Below are 12208 nucleotides of genomic sequence, written 5' to 3' on the forward strand. Positions count from 1 at the left end.
TAACTTTATTACAGAGCTTTGGAGCAACAAGCCAGGACTAGCACATTCACTTTGAGGAGTTTACTCAATACAACCTCTGGTGTCCCCTAGTTTTCCACCATCCCCAGCTTTCTGGCTAGAAATCTGAGGTAGCCAGAAGAATTCCATGTACAATATGGGGAGTGGGTTAACTTTTTATGTCCTTGCTTTTAAAGACTGTTGGTATGCAAATTTTAACAACAATTTTTAGTTAAAAGATTTGGCCAATGAAGTTTTTTTTCTTACTTAAAATGTATTAGACTTTAGTATATCACATTTTCTTGATTTATTTAAACACTTTGTATTTTAAGTTGAATAAAACAAGTATTTGCATTTTAATATAACCCTTTTGTTAGATTTTAAACTAGACTATTCTACAAAAAATATTAAACACAACAATTCTGGCCACGAGACAAACGTCACAAAACAATTCCTATTGTGCCAGTAAATGCATGGTACATTGAATGCTGTTCAGCTGGCATCTGTTTTTTTTGGTTATTTGAAAGACAAAAAAACCAGAGATTTACCCCTTCTGGGCAGTCAATCATGACTTAAAATATACAAATACTCTTGTTGATTTCAGGCAAAACAGAGGAATTACCCCATATTTTCTTGCATTTGTTTTATAGGCAGCTCAGGTTTCAGAGGCTTTTACCTTATTAGTTGGATAATTTGCATTAATACAGATGCTTTCTGGCTTGCTTTTGGATTTAAAGCTATTTACAGCATAAAGATTTTTACGTTAAAAGAGACATAATTAACTTTACTAGAATTTATATACAAACATTTTAAAGACACCAAGAACTTTTTGTAGCATTTCTTTTTGAACACCAGGTAAAGGCCATTTATTTAGCATATAATTTAAAGGGCTATTCTTAGAGGGGGTTTTTTGAGACCCACCCATTTATTTTTTAACACTTAAACAGAGAGCAGAGGGAATTATGGTCTAATTCAGGATTTTTTAATTCTATTACACTGACCGCTACAGGCGACAGGACAGAGGGATCTCAATTTGACTTCAGAGCTTTATTGCATGCTATGGCTTCCACCCTGAGGAATTACAAACGAGAGGTTCAGTTCCGCCCACACGCCTAACGCCCAAATGTATACAGCAGAAAAACGTTAACCAAAACAGAACAGAACCAGATAGCATTTTCTTATTTTATTAGGGTTCACTATATCCAACACGAACCCCAGGGGCCGCAGTGAAGCGAGGAAGAGGAGCTAAACACCCTGGTGGCGCCGCTCTTAGTTCGCCGCAGTCGTCCGGAGTCCGATGTCCGAGCTAGGAGAGTCCCATCTGAGGTCACCAGAAACAGTTACCGAAATGTCAGGTCTGCCTAGCTGAGAGCCAATAACAGCCTGACAGCAGTTTGCCACTCCAGGCCAATGGGGGCTGCGGGAAGCAGCGCTGGCCAAGGGATGTGCTGGCTGCTGCTTCCTGCTGCCCCCATTGGCCTGGAGCGGTGAACCGTGGCCAGTGGGAGCTGCGATCGGCTGAACCTGCAGACGCAGCAGGTAAACAATCCAGCCTGGCCCACTAGGGTGCTTACCCTGGTGAGCCAAGTGCCAATCCCTCTTCTAGACAGCGCTGGAAGCCAGGTTGAAAACGTGCTGGGCCACACAGGCCAGACAGCTGAGATTTATCATTTTTAAAAGAAATTGTTCGCTAATGAACAGCTACAGACCATCTGATTTCCCCCAGCCTTCTCCTTCCTTCTAACCTGACCCTTCTGGGATCAGAGCAGATCAACAGAAAACCCTGGCTCAAGCAAATAGCTTTCTAAATTAAAAAAAAACACAACAGCTGTTTCTCTCTCTTGAACCCCTGACCCCTGTGCCAAATCCATTGATTGTTTATTTGGCCAAGGCTACAGCAGGATGTGGTGTAGTATTAAATTCTCCAATCACACGCTTGGATTTGGCTTCAGCTTCCAGCAGCATCCACTCAAACAAAGCAGACTCTGCTGAGGGCTTCGTCTTAGACTTTTTTCATTCCAAACCCAGGTGCCTTTCTGTCTGGGCAGGTGTAATAGGGTGAGTGACACCCACAGGAGTGCTGCCAGTAGGTGAAACTGCTCTTTCTGGTACTTAGCCCCCTGTGACTGGCTTGGTTGCCCCTTAAACTGTGCCCTTCCCCCACCAGAGACAGGGATCAGTGCACCAGAACAGAATGCAAGGAGCAGTTCTGCAGAATGTATTGTAGCAAAAAGGTGTAAAGAACTAAGACCAATGAAATGCATCTGAGAGGGAAGCCAGCAGAAAGGGCTACGGGCCACTGCAGACACCCCTTGCTTACTGATGGGGTACAGACTCGGGCCAGACTGGCAGGTCCCCCCCACAGCTGAGCAGTGTGGGAGAGAATGAGAAGACTTTTCCCCTTCTATAAGGGCCATTCAGAGCTGGGGGAGTGCAGGGGCTCCCTCCTGAGAGTGGTTTGCTGGGAAGGGGCAGAGCCTACTCTAATCTACCCTCACATATGCCAGCCAGGAGAGCTCCTCTAACTGGAACCAATGGATAATGACTCCCAAGGAGCTCATCTGCTCGCTAGGATCACCAATGTGCCTTGCACTTTGCCACAGTCCCTTGCCACACATGTCCCACCCCTACCCTGGCTGAGGATTCCTCTAAACGCTAAGGACCAAACTGGCTCCCAGCTAACCCTGGAATCAGGGAGCTGTGAGGGTGGCACAAAGCCACCTTTGCCCAGCGCCCCAGACCTGCACCAAGTGCTGCACAGATGCACCAGAGAGACTGAAGCAGCAGGGACAAGGTGTCTGGCAGCCATCCTGAGCAGAGCTGTTCTGTAAGTGATGCTCCATCTGGCAGCTATAAGCTCCCATTTGTTTTTGCCATCTCCTGATCCTTGTGTGCTGATGGGCATGTATCTTCCCAAACAAGACTGCAGCTCGAGTTTGCTGCGTCTGTGTCCACTCACCTCTCTTTCTACCAGGAACCAGCCACCCCTTGAGTCCAGGCTTCAGCTAAGCACTGGGCATCCAGGCAGCATGCTCTGCCATAATGCCATCTTGGGCTCCAATAGGAGAATCCCGCCCTGGTGAGGTTTCAGCAGATGATGTTTGGCTTGCACATAACTGATGTGTTTCTCCAACCCTGGGAGGTTGCCAGATCCCTGTTGCGCTCAGAAGATGACAAGCTCAGAATAGCCTGAGTGCTTTGGATAGCTGGGGAGCCGGGTCCCACACCACACTGTGTCAGATTTCAGGCACTCCTGAGGACACTTCACTTGATGGCTGGCCTGATGTCAGGGCTGCAATGAACCTCACACCAAGCAGTGTGTCAGAGACTGGGGTGGCATCATGTCTGGTGACTGGAGCAGTCACACCTAGTGGGTAGAGCAGGAGTCGGTAGCCAGGAATAGGAGTCTAGGGTCAGAACCTGAGTTAGCAATCAGACCCCAGGGTCAGAGCTGGGTTACCTGCAGGGAGGCAAGGAAGGAGCAGGGCTGGAACAAGGCAGGAGCTGTCACAACCATAGCAAATAGCATGAGCAGCAATCAAACTGCTGTTGCTGTTGGGTTGGAGAACTGGTCTGCCAATTCTTCCCACCAATCAGCTGGTGTAGCTGACTCCAGGTTAGGTTGCCCAGAGCCTGGCTCTGCTGCAAGCTGTGATTCCTGGCAGTATTGCTAGTGAGTGGGGGAGGAGAGCAGGAAGGCAGTATGGACCTAGTCCTGGATTTGTCAGGAATAACGGTCAATGAGAATTAAACATCAGAGATGCTTTTTGTGGCTGGCAAGAGACTCACTCACTATCCCCAACTATGGGCTTGTCCCCAGTTCCAAGCCTATTTGCAGCAGCTTGCAGCCTGGCCTAACATAGTAATTCAGGGGGCAAGAGGGAGTAAATGCCCCATCCACTGCTTGGCTGGAGAGCCAGGGTGGTACACCAAGCACTACTCCCATGAGCAGGTGAGGGGAGAAGCAGCCAGGGATGGCCCTGCTCCATTATCATGGGGTTCACTTACCATCAGGGCACCTCCTTGTGGGCATGTCTGGGGATTAGCTCCACCCACATCCAAGGCCCCCTTCTGTCACTTGTTCATACACCTTGCAGTCCTCCACACCAAAATCCCCTTCTGCTGCCTGCTTCCTGGCTTTATCATAGGCCTGTTACTGCTCAGCTGAGCTCTATTCCCAATCAGGAGGTGCTTGTATGTCCTAATTCCCCTCAGGTGTGGTCTATCTAGTTAATTGGCTCCTGTCTCAACCTCATTAACTCACTGAAGGCTGGTGTGGGATGAACACCTTATCACATCCATCAAGAGATCTGAGCCAGTAGCAGGCTGACAGAAGTTTCTTCTCCCATGGGGAAGGAAATTGCAAGGAAGGAGTTATGCTGAATCCCAGTTCCTTCCCAAGCCTGTACCTGGGATCACCCCAGGTGCTTTGAAAGCATCACAGGTCTCCCACAGATATAGCCCATGACCCTTTCACCTGCCTGCTTGAGAGCTTGCCACAAACACTGCTGATGGGCCTCTGAAAACTTACCCATCAAAAAATCACTAGTTGCTTTGAAACATGTGGACACCTGTTTCCAATGAAATTATGGACATTATAGTTAGTTCACTTGCTCCTGAACTCCTGTCTGCTCGGGGAGGGGAGTGACTGAACACTGCAGTGGGGATCGAAGTACAACGGCTCTTCTTGTACTCCCCACCAATCCTGGAGATGCCAGTTTGGTTCTAGCACAAATGTATCCACAGAGCTCTCCTTCTTACACTATAGTCTCTGCTGTGAAGGCATTTTGGAGATGGTAAACACAGGGAAAGCACTCATTTAAGCTGAGATGAAAATAATGTACCAAGATGTTCAGAAAAAAAGTTCATTATAAATCCCCAAGTGAGCAGCTGAGCCACTAGAGTGTAGACAGTAAAAAAAAGAGTGTATATACACATGTGCATTGTTAGTGTAACAGGTACGCGCGCGCACGTGCACATACACACACATGGAGGTAACCATGTGCTAGCACAGAATGCTTTAACTCATGTACATTCAGACTTTAGAAACATTTTGTGAGCCAGTTGAGGTTGCTAGGAGACAATGTCAAACAGAAATCTACAGAGCACAGAATAAGATTATTGACCTACCCATACCACACACATACACACATGCATACACATGCGCACACTCACACACACACTCTGAGACCATTCCACCCAACCGCCACATCCTACACAACCAGTCACCAAGACTGGTCAAGGCTACAAAGAGCTAAGGGGAACCAGGGCCAGCTCTGTCATTTTTGTCACCCCAAGGGGGAAAAAAAAAGCCACCCAAACTGCCGAAGCAAAAAAAAAAAGCCTCTCAGACTGTGCCGCCCCAAGAATGGATGGAATGCCACCCCTTAGCAAGTGCCGCCCCAGGCACATGCTTCCTCTGCTGGTGCCTGGAGCCGGCCCTGAGGGGAACTATAGAAGGACCTAAGAGAGCTTCCTGAATGCCAGATCCTGGGACTGGGATGACAGGGGATAGATCACTTGATAATTGTCCTATTCTGTTCATTCCTTCTGAAACATCTGGCACCGGTCGCTGTCAGAAGATAGGATATTGGGCTAGATGGACCATTGGACTGACTCAATATGGCCATTCTTGTGTACCGTGGGTGCTTGGGCAAGAGTATGGAAGATGAAATTCAGTGAAGAAGTGCCAGGTGATGTCCAGTGGAAGGAATCATTTGAATTACTCATACACATTGCTCAGAATAAGTTAACACTGGAAAAATATCAAGGTCGTATTGTGGACAACTCAAAGAAAGCATCTGTTCAACAAAGCACTGCGGTCAAGCATGAAAAACCTGAAGCAAATGAATTCTAAGAGAGAGTAATGCTAAAAATATTATAAGGCCATGGTCTAAATCAGTGGTACAGACTGCGTGGGAATGCTGTGTTCTATCCCTGTCATCTCATCTTGGAAAGGATATAGCAGAAATAAGGTCTGGTATAAAGATTATTGAACTCTCTGACAGTCTTTCCACTGACTTCAATGGGCTCTGGATCAGGCCCATAGCAAGTGTCCAGAAAAAAGCAGCAACAACAAATTAAGTCCTGAAAATTTTCCATATGAGAAGAGTTTATGGTTTAGAGAGGAAATACGAGAGAAGTAAATACATTAATGAACAGCGTTAATCAGCTGCTCCTTTTTGTCCTCCTAATAGCAGGGCCAGGAGACATCTAGTGAAACTAAAAGGCAACACATTTCAAATGATCACAGGAAATCCTTTTCTCATCCACCCCCAAAAAACACAACACACATATCCTCTGGAACTCACTGCCACAAGATATTTAGGCCAAGAGCATACAAGAGAATTGGACCAAGTGATGAATCCTTACCACTCACATGTTTTTAAACACTCCTCTCCCCAGGGGAGGGAGCAGAGTTGTCCAGATGGACAGGGTTTCCTACTCCTTTGTTTTTTTGCCAGAGAGGGATCATGGTAGTGACACAGGGGAGTAGACTCCTCCCTGCCCTTAGGAGTACCGTTCTCAGAGACCCCCTTGCCATCTTTCCAGCAGCTCTTCAGCACCCTGTCAATGGATGGATCCCTGGCAAGGTGATTTCCAACCTTACACTCGTGCTCCTTCCTCTCCTAGCTGCAAACATCCATAGGGAGCTGAAGAAAGCCAGCCTTGCTTTGTATCAAGGTAACCGCTCTGTGGAGGGGCCACTCACCTGCCAGTGCGCCGCCTCATGGCCAGGCACTGTGCAGCAGCCTCTTGACTCTGGCACTCCTGGTAGCAACCCCACCCACCCTGAAGTAATTTGCCCCTTCTCACAACTCAGACCTCCCAGCCAAGTTATGTATAGTCCCACCCCTTCCAAGGTAGTGGAAAGGCTAAAACAAAAAGGCTACTTACCTTACACCAGGGCTTCAGGCCCACCCTGGGCTCAACAGGCCTTGAATCAGGGGGCTTGTACATCCCTTTTCCTGTTGCAAGTATAAGAATGGCTATACTGGGTGAGACCAAGGGTCCATCTAACCAAGTATCCTGTCTTCCGACAGTGGCGAATGCCAGGTGCTTCAGAGGGAACGAACAGAACAGCAATCATTGAGTGATCCACCCTCTGTCATCCACTCCCAGTTTCTGGCAGCCAGAGGTTTAGGAGCACTCAGAGCATGGGGTTGCATCCTTCACCATCTTGGCTAATAGTCATAATTACAGAATTGCTGAACATTATAAGTCAAGTTCACCCCGATGAGAGAAGGAATGGCAGTGAGAATCACAAGCAGTGCGGAAAACTTTAGGTGCCCAGTTCAGTCTTATAGCTGACTGAGTGAGAAGTAAGAAGGAAAGTACCTCATGTTAGAGTTTAAATAAAAGTTGGTCATCATAACAGTTTTATACTGGTGTGCCCCCATTAACTTTAATTAAATTACTTCTGATTTAGGGCTGGTTTACACTGGGGTGGAGGATCGATCTAAGATACGCACCTTCAGCTACGTGAATAGTGTAGCTGAAGTCGAAGTATCTTAGATCAATTTACCTCTCGTCCTCATGGAGCGGGATCGACGTCCACAGCTCCCCCTGTCAACTCCGCCACCACCATTCAGGCTGGTGGAGTTCCGAAGCGCTTTCGGGGATCGATATATCACATCTAGATGAGACGTGATATATTGATCCTCGAGAAATCGATTGCTACCCGCCGATACGGCGGGTAGTCCAGACATACCCTTACACCAGATTAGCTGGCATCCTATCTCTTACCATAGAATATGCATTTTATATAAGGCATGATCAGAAAACATTTTACACTGACAGGTTTCAGAGTCACAGCTGTGTCAGTCTGTATCCGCAAAAAGAACAGGAGTACTTGTGGCACCTTAGAGATTAACAAATTTATCTGAGCATAAGCTTTAATGGGCTACAGCCCACTTCATCAGATGCATAGATGGAACATATAGTAGGGAGATATATATACACATACGGAGAACATGAAAAGGTGGGAGTTGCCCAACCAACTCTAAGAGGCTAATTAATAAAGAGAAAAAACTTTTGTAGTAATAATCAAGATAGCTCATTACAGACAGTTTGACGAGAAGGTGTGAGGATACTTAACATGGGGAAATAGATTCTCTGTACATATCGCCCTACTATATGTTCCATTCTATGCAGCCGATGAAGTTTATGCTCAAATAAATGTGTTAGTCTCTAAGGTGCCACAAGTACACCTGTTCATTTTATACTGAGTAACTGTTACTGGTAATTTATACTCCCTGTTTCCAGCATATATTCACAAATTTATTTTTCAGCTGCACCATGACTGTTGTAAGATTTTTATATGTGGCTATATGTGGATTTTTATATGTGGAACTCTTTGCCAGACGCTGTTGTGAAGGCCAAGACTATAACAGGTTCAAAAAAGAACTAGATAAGTTCCTGGAGGATAGGTCCATCAATGGCTATGAGCCAGGATGGGCAGGGATGGTGCCCCTAGCCTCCATTTGCCGGAAGCTGGGATATTGAGCTAGATGGACCTTTGGTCTGACTCAGTATGGTCATTCTTATGTGATTGATAGACAAAAGTATAAATACATTAATTTGTATTTACTTTTTTAATGGTTTATAACAGTGGTTCTCAACCAGGAGTATGACGAAGTCTTCCAGAGGCACATCAACTTATCTAGATATTTGCCTAGTTTTACAGCAGGCTACATAATGAGCTGAAGTCAGTACAAACTAAAATTTCTTACAGACAATGATTTCTTCATACTGCTCTATATACCATACACTGACATGTGAGTACAATATTTATATTCCAATTGATTTATTTTATATGGTAAAAATGAGAATGGAAGCAATTGTTCAGTAACAGCATGCCGTGACACTTTTGTATTATGTCTGAGTTTGTAAGTAAGTAGTTTTTAAGTGAGGTGACACTTGGGAGTACACTAGACAAATCAGACTCCGGAAAGGGATACAGTAGTCTGGAAAAGTTGAGAGCCACTAGTTTATAGGATAGACACACAAAAATTACAGTATATGACATTTTCACATAAGAACCCTATGCTAAAAGTTACATCTGATGGATAGACATATATACCCACTATCAAAATGCACAGTCATTCACTGATTAACTGTGTGATCCTATGATTCTAACCCTTATCAGCTCTTCCTGTACCAGCCTTTGGTTTGTTCATTTGCTTTGTCCTGTTTTAAATTTAGGCCCTGATCCTGTGAAGACTTAGACAAGTGCTTACCATTAGGCACTGCGAATGGTTTCATTGAAGTAAACTGAAGACTGCTCACAATGGGTAAAGTTGAATAAAAGTGTAAGCTTTTGCAGGATTGGGGCCCTTTTTTTAAGCTCTCGTGGGCACATTTTTTTACCTGTTTTTGTAAAGTTTCTAGCACACATCTGGATGGACAAAAAACAACAATAAAACAATGTTAACAGTCACACTGCTCAGTACCCTTGGACAGAGAGTACTGTTGATGCACCAAAGGGGTAAAGGTCTGATAAAGCAGAGAAAGTCAGAGACAAGTAACCTCCCTGGATCTGATCTTACTCCCACTCCCACTTGAGCAGTGGTGGGCAACCTGCGGCTGTGGGCTGCATATGGCCCATCAGGGTAATCCGCTGGTGGGCCGCAAGACAGTTTGTTTACATTGACCGTCCGCAGGCACAGCCACCTGCAGCTCCCAGTGGCTGTGATTCGCCGTCCATGGCCAATAGGAGCCACAGGCGGCTGTGGCTGCGGACAGTCAATATAAACAAACTGTCTCAGGGCCCACCACCAAATTACCCTGATGGGCCGTGTGCAACCTGTGGGTCTCAGGTTGCCCAGCACTGCACTTGAGCAAAGTGAAGTTTCTCCACTCATTTAAACAGGGCTTCCCAGGCAGAGCCAAGTCTGTGCTGGGAGCACGAAAGAAGCCAGGCTACATATACCTTCACTGTCATACTTTCTGCTTCAAGTGACTCCAGAAGACACAATTTCAGGCCTGTGACATAAAACCACCACCACCAGGCAATCCCTGCCTAGGTAAGGAAGTAGTTCTGCTCCTTTAAATCCCTTCATTTTCGCTGGCATCTGAATTAGCCTTAGTAGATGGAATACTAAGAGGCTATTTTGGGTCAGAAAATGTACAAATCTAAGAAATGTTGCAATGCCCAATGAAATATTCAGAAGAGCAGCACTAGTGGCATATTGTAAAACGTTGTTATTAGAAATAGACTAACATGAGGTCCTCTGCTCTGCTTCTGTGGAATATAGAATGCCTCTCTTGGAAACCTGTTCTTTTACCTATTTGTCCCTGTGCTGCTTCTAGTCAGGAGAGGTTTCCAGCCCATATCATCTTTCATTTCAAAGGCTTTTTGTTGGGGATTGTAGTCAGTGACTAGCTAGTTTGTAATGCTTGGCAAAGCATCCTCGGGTGAGCAGGTTACTATAATTCTGCTGTGACATCATATTAATAGAGTTAATTCTATAACCAGCATTTTCTGGGGGTTTTGAAGGGAGAACCCAGGTGCTGCTCTTTGAATAGCTCTCCTCACTTCTTTGCATATTGACTTTTATTCCCCTGTGAAGAAGCCCTGTGTTCCTTTCTGGAGTGTTTAAACAAGGCTCCAATCATCACAACACGCTGGAGAAAAACAATCATCGAATGGCCCATTAAGTTTGAAGGTTCCTTCAGTTGGCAATATGCTTGCAGGTTAGTGCTAGTGCAAAGAGTAGCAGGTGATTGCAGTCTGGCTGCACTTCCACAGTTCTGTCTTGTCTCTGTTGGACAGTCAGTAATGTGCTGGAAGGTGCTCACTGCAGCTTCCCCTTTTTACATTTCTGGCACCAAACTCCAGGGAGAGTGGGGTACTGTCAGGTGCTGCTGGCAGATGTCTTGATTACGCTGCTTAAAGTCCTTTTGTTTAAGGGACAGATTCTCCAGCCCCTAGTGCATACCCATAGCCCTGAGCACATGCTAAACTGGGTTTAGCACAGGCTAAGCAGGATCCCCTTACGGACAATTCACTGTCACATCACTAGGCCACTTCTCCCTGGCAATTGAGCCGGAGATTATTTGCACCTGCAGATCCATCCCAGTGGATTTCATTGAGCAGTCTTGTCTTGGGTGACCAGAGAACCAGTTAACGGGCACCTGACTCATGCAAAGTCCATGGCTTATTTGGTTAATACTATCCACTGTTAACTGAGGACCAAGCCCTATTTTGCATTCATTAGTGAGGCCTGACTGGATATTTTAAGTCCAGTGTTTTCTAGATGAGAAGTTGGTTCAACTTGAACCAGGAAAGGGTTTGGTATCAGCTATAGTAATTACAGTATTATTGGTATTTATTGTTATATGTAGTATGGTAGAGCAGGGATCACAACCCCTCTGAGCTAGGAGTTGTACACACGTAAGAAAAAGTCCCTTCCCCAAGGAGCTTGCAGCTGCCCTTCAAAGTAGAAGGTACCTTACCCCAAAAAAGGGTTTGTTTCAGTGTGTCTGGCAAGGCGAGGGTTAAGATGGGAATAGCTTTAGTCCCATCTGTGTGTCAAGAGTCTGTGTCTTGGCCTGGTGCTAGCTAGCTTGGCTTGGCAATTTCACCATCCCGGTGGGTCTTATCCGTGAAAGAGAACTCGCAGGATCACAGGGCTACCCTGACAGCCAGCAGACAATCGGGCTGTGTGTGGCTCAGTGTGCCCAAGTGGGTGTTTTTGGCTATCTTGGGGGACTCAGAGGGGAAATAGAGACTAAACATTTATTGGGAGTGGCCCATCACCTCCATCAGATCACACCAGTGCTCCCTCAGGGCAGAGGGTCTCTTTCACTGGGCTACCCTTGGAAAGTGCTGGCACTAGCGGGGTTTCAGATCAGAGCTGGAGTCCTGTCATCCTGGGCTGCTCTAGTGAGGGCCTTGTAGGAAACTACATTCATCTCTATGGCAGCTCCTAGATAGCTGCACTCCCTTTACTCCAGTGACATATGAAGCCTTAAGGGAGGAGACCAGAGCACTGGGGAAAGCAACAGCGCTTGCTCTGACTGGCCTAGCCTCTGCTGTCTTGTGGCTGTCCAGGGGCTTTCCTCTGCTAGAGCAGCTGCCAAGCTTCGCCCAGTGAACCTGCTGCAGACAGCACAGAGGCACCGTCTCATTGTGGGGAATTCCCCTCTGCTTCACGGCCACGCTCGACTGGCTCTGAGGCAGCAGCGCTGTGCGTCGCTACTCGACACA

The sequence above is a fragment of the Gopherus evgoodei genome, chromosome 8 (genome assembly GCF_007399415.2).
Source record: "Gopherus evgoodei ecotype Sinaloan lineage chromosome 8, rGopEvg1_v1.p, whole genome shotgun sequence".
NCBI lineage: Eukaryota > Metazoa > Chordata > Testudines > Testudinidae > Gopherus > Gopherus evgoodei.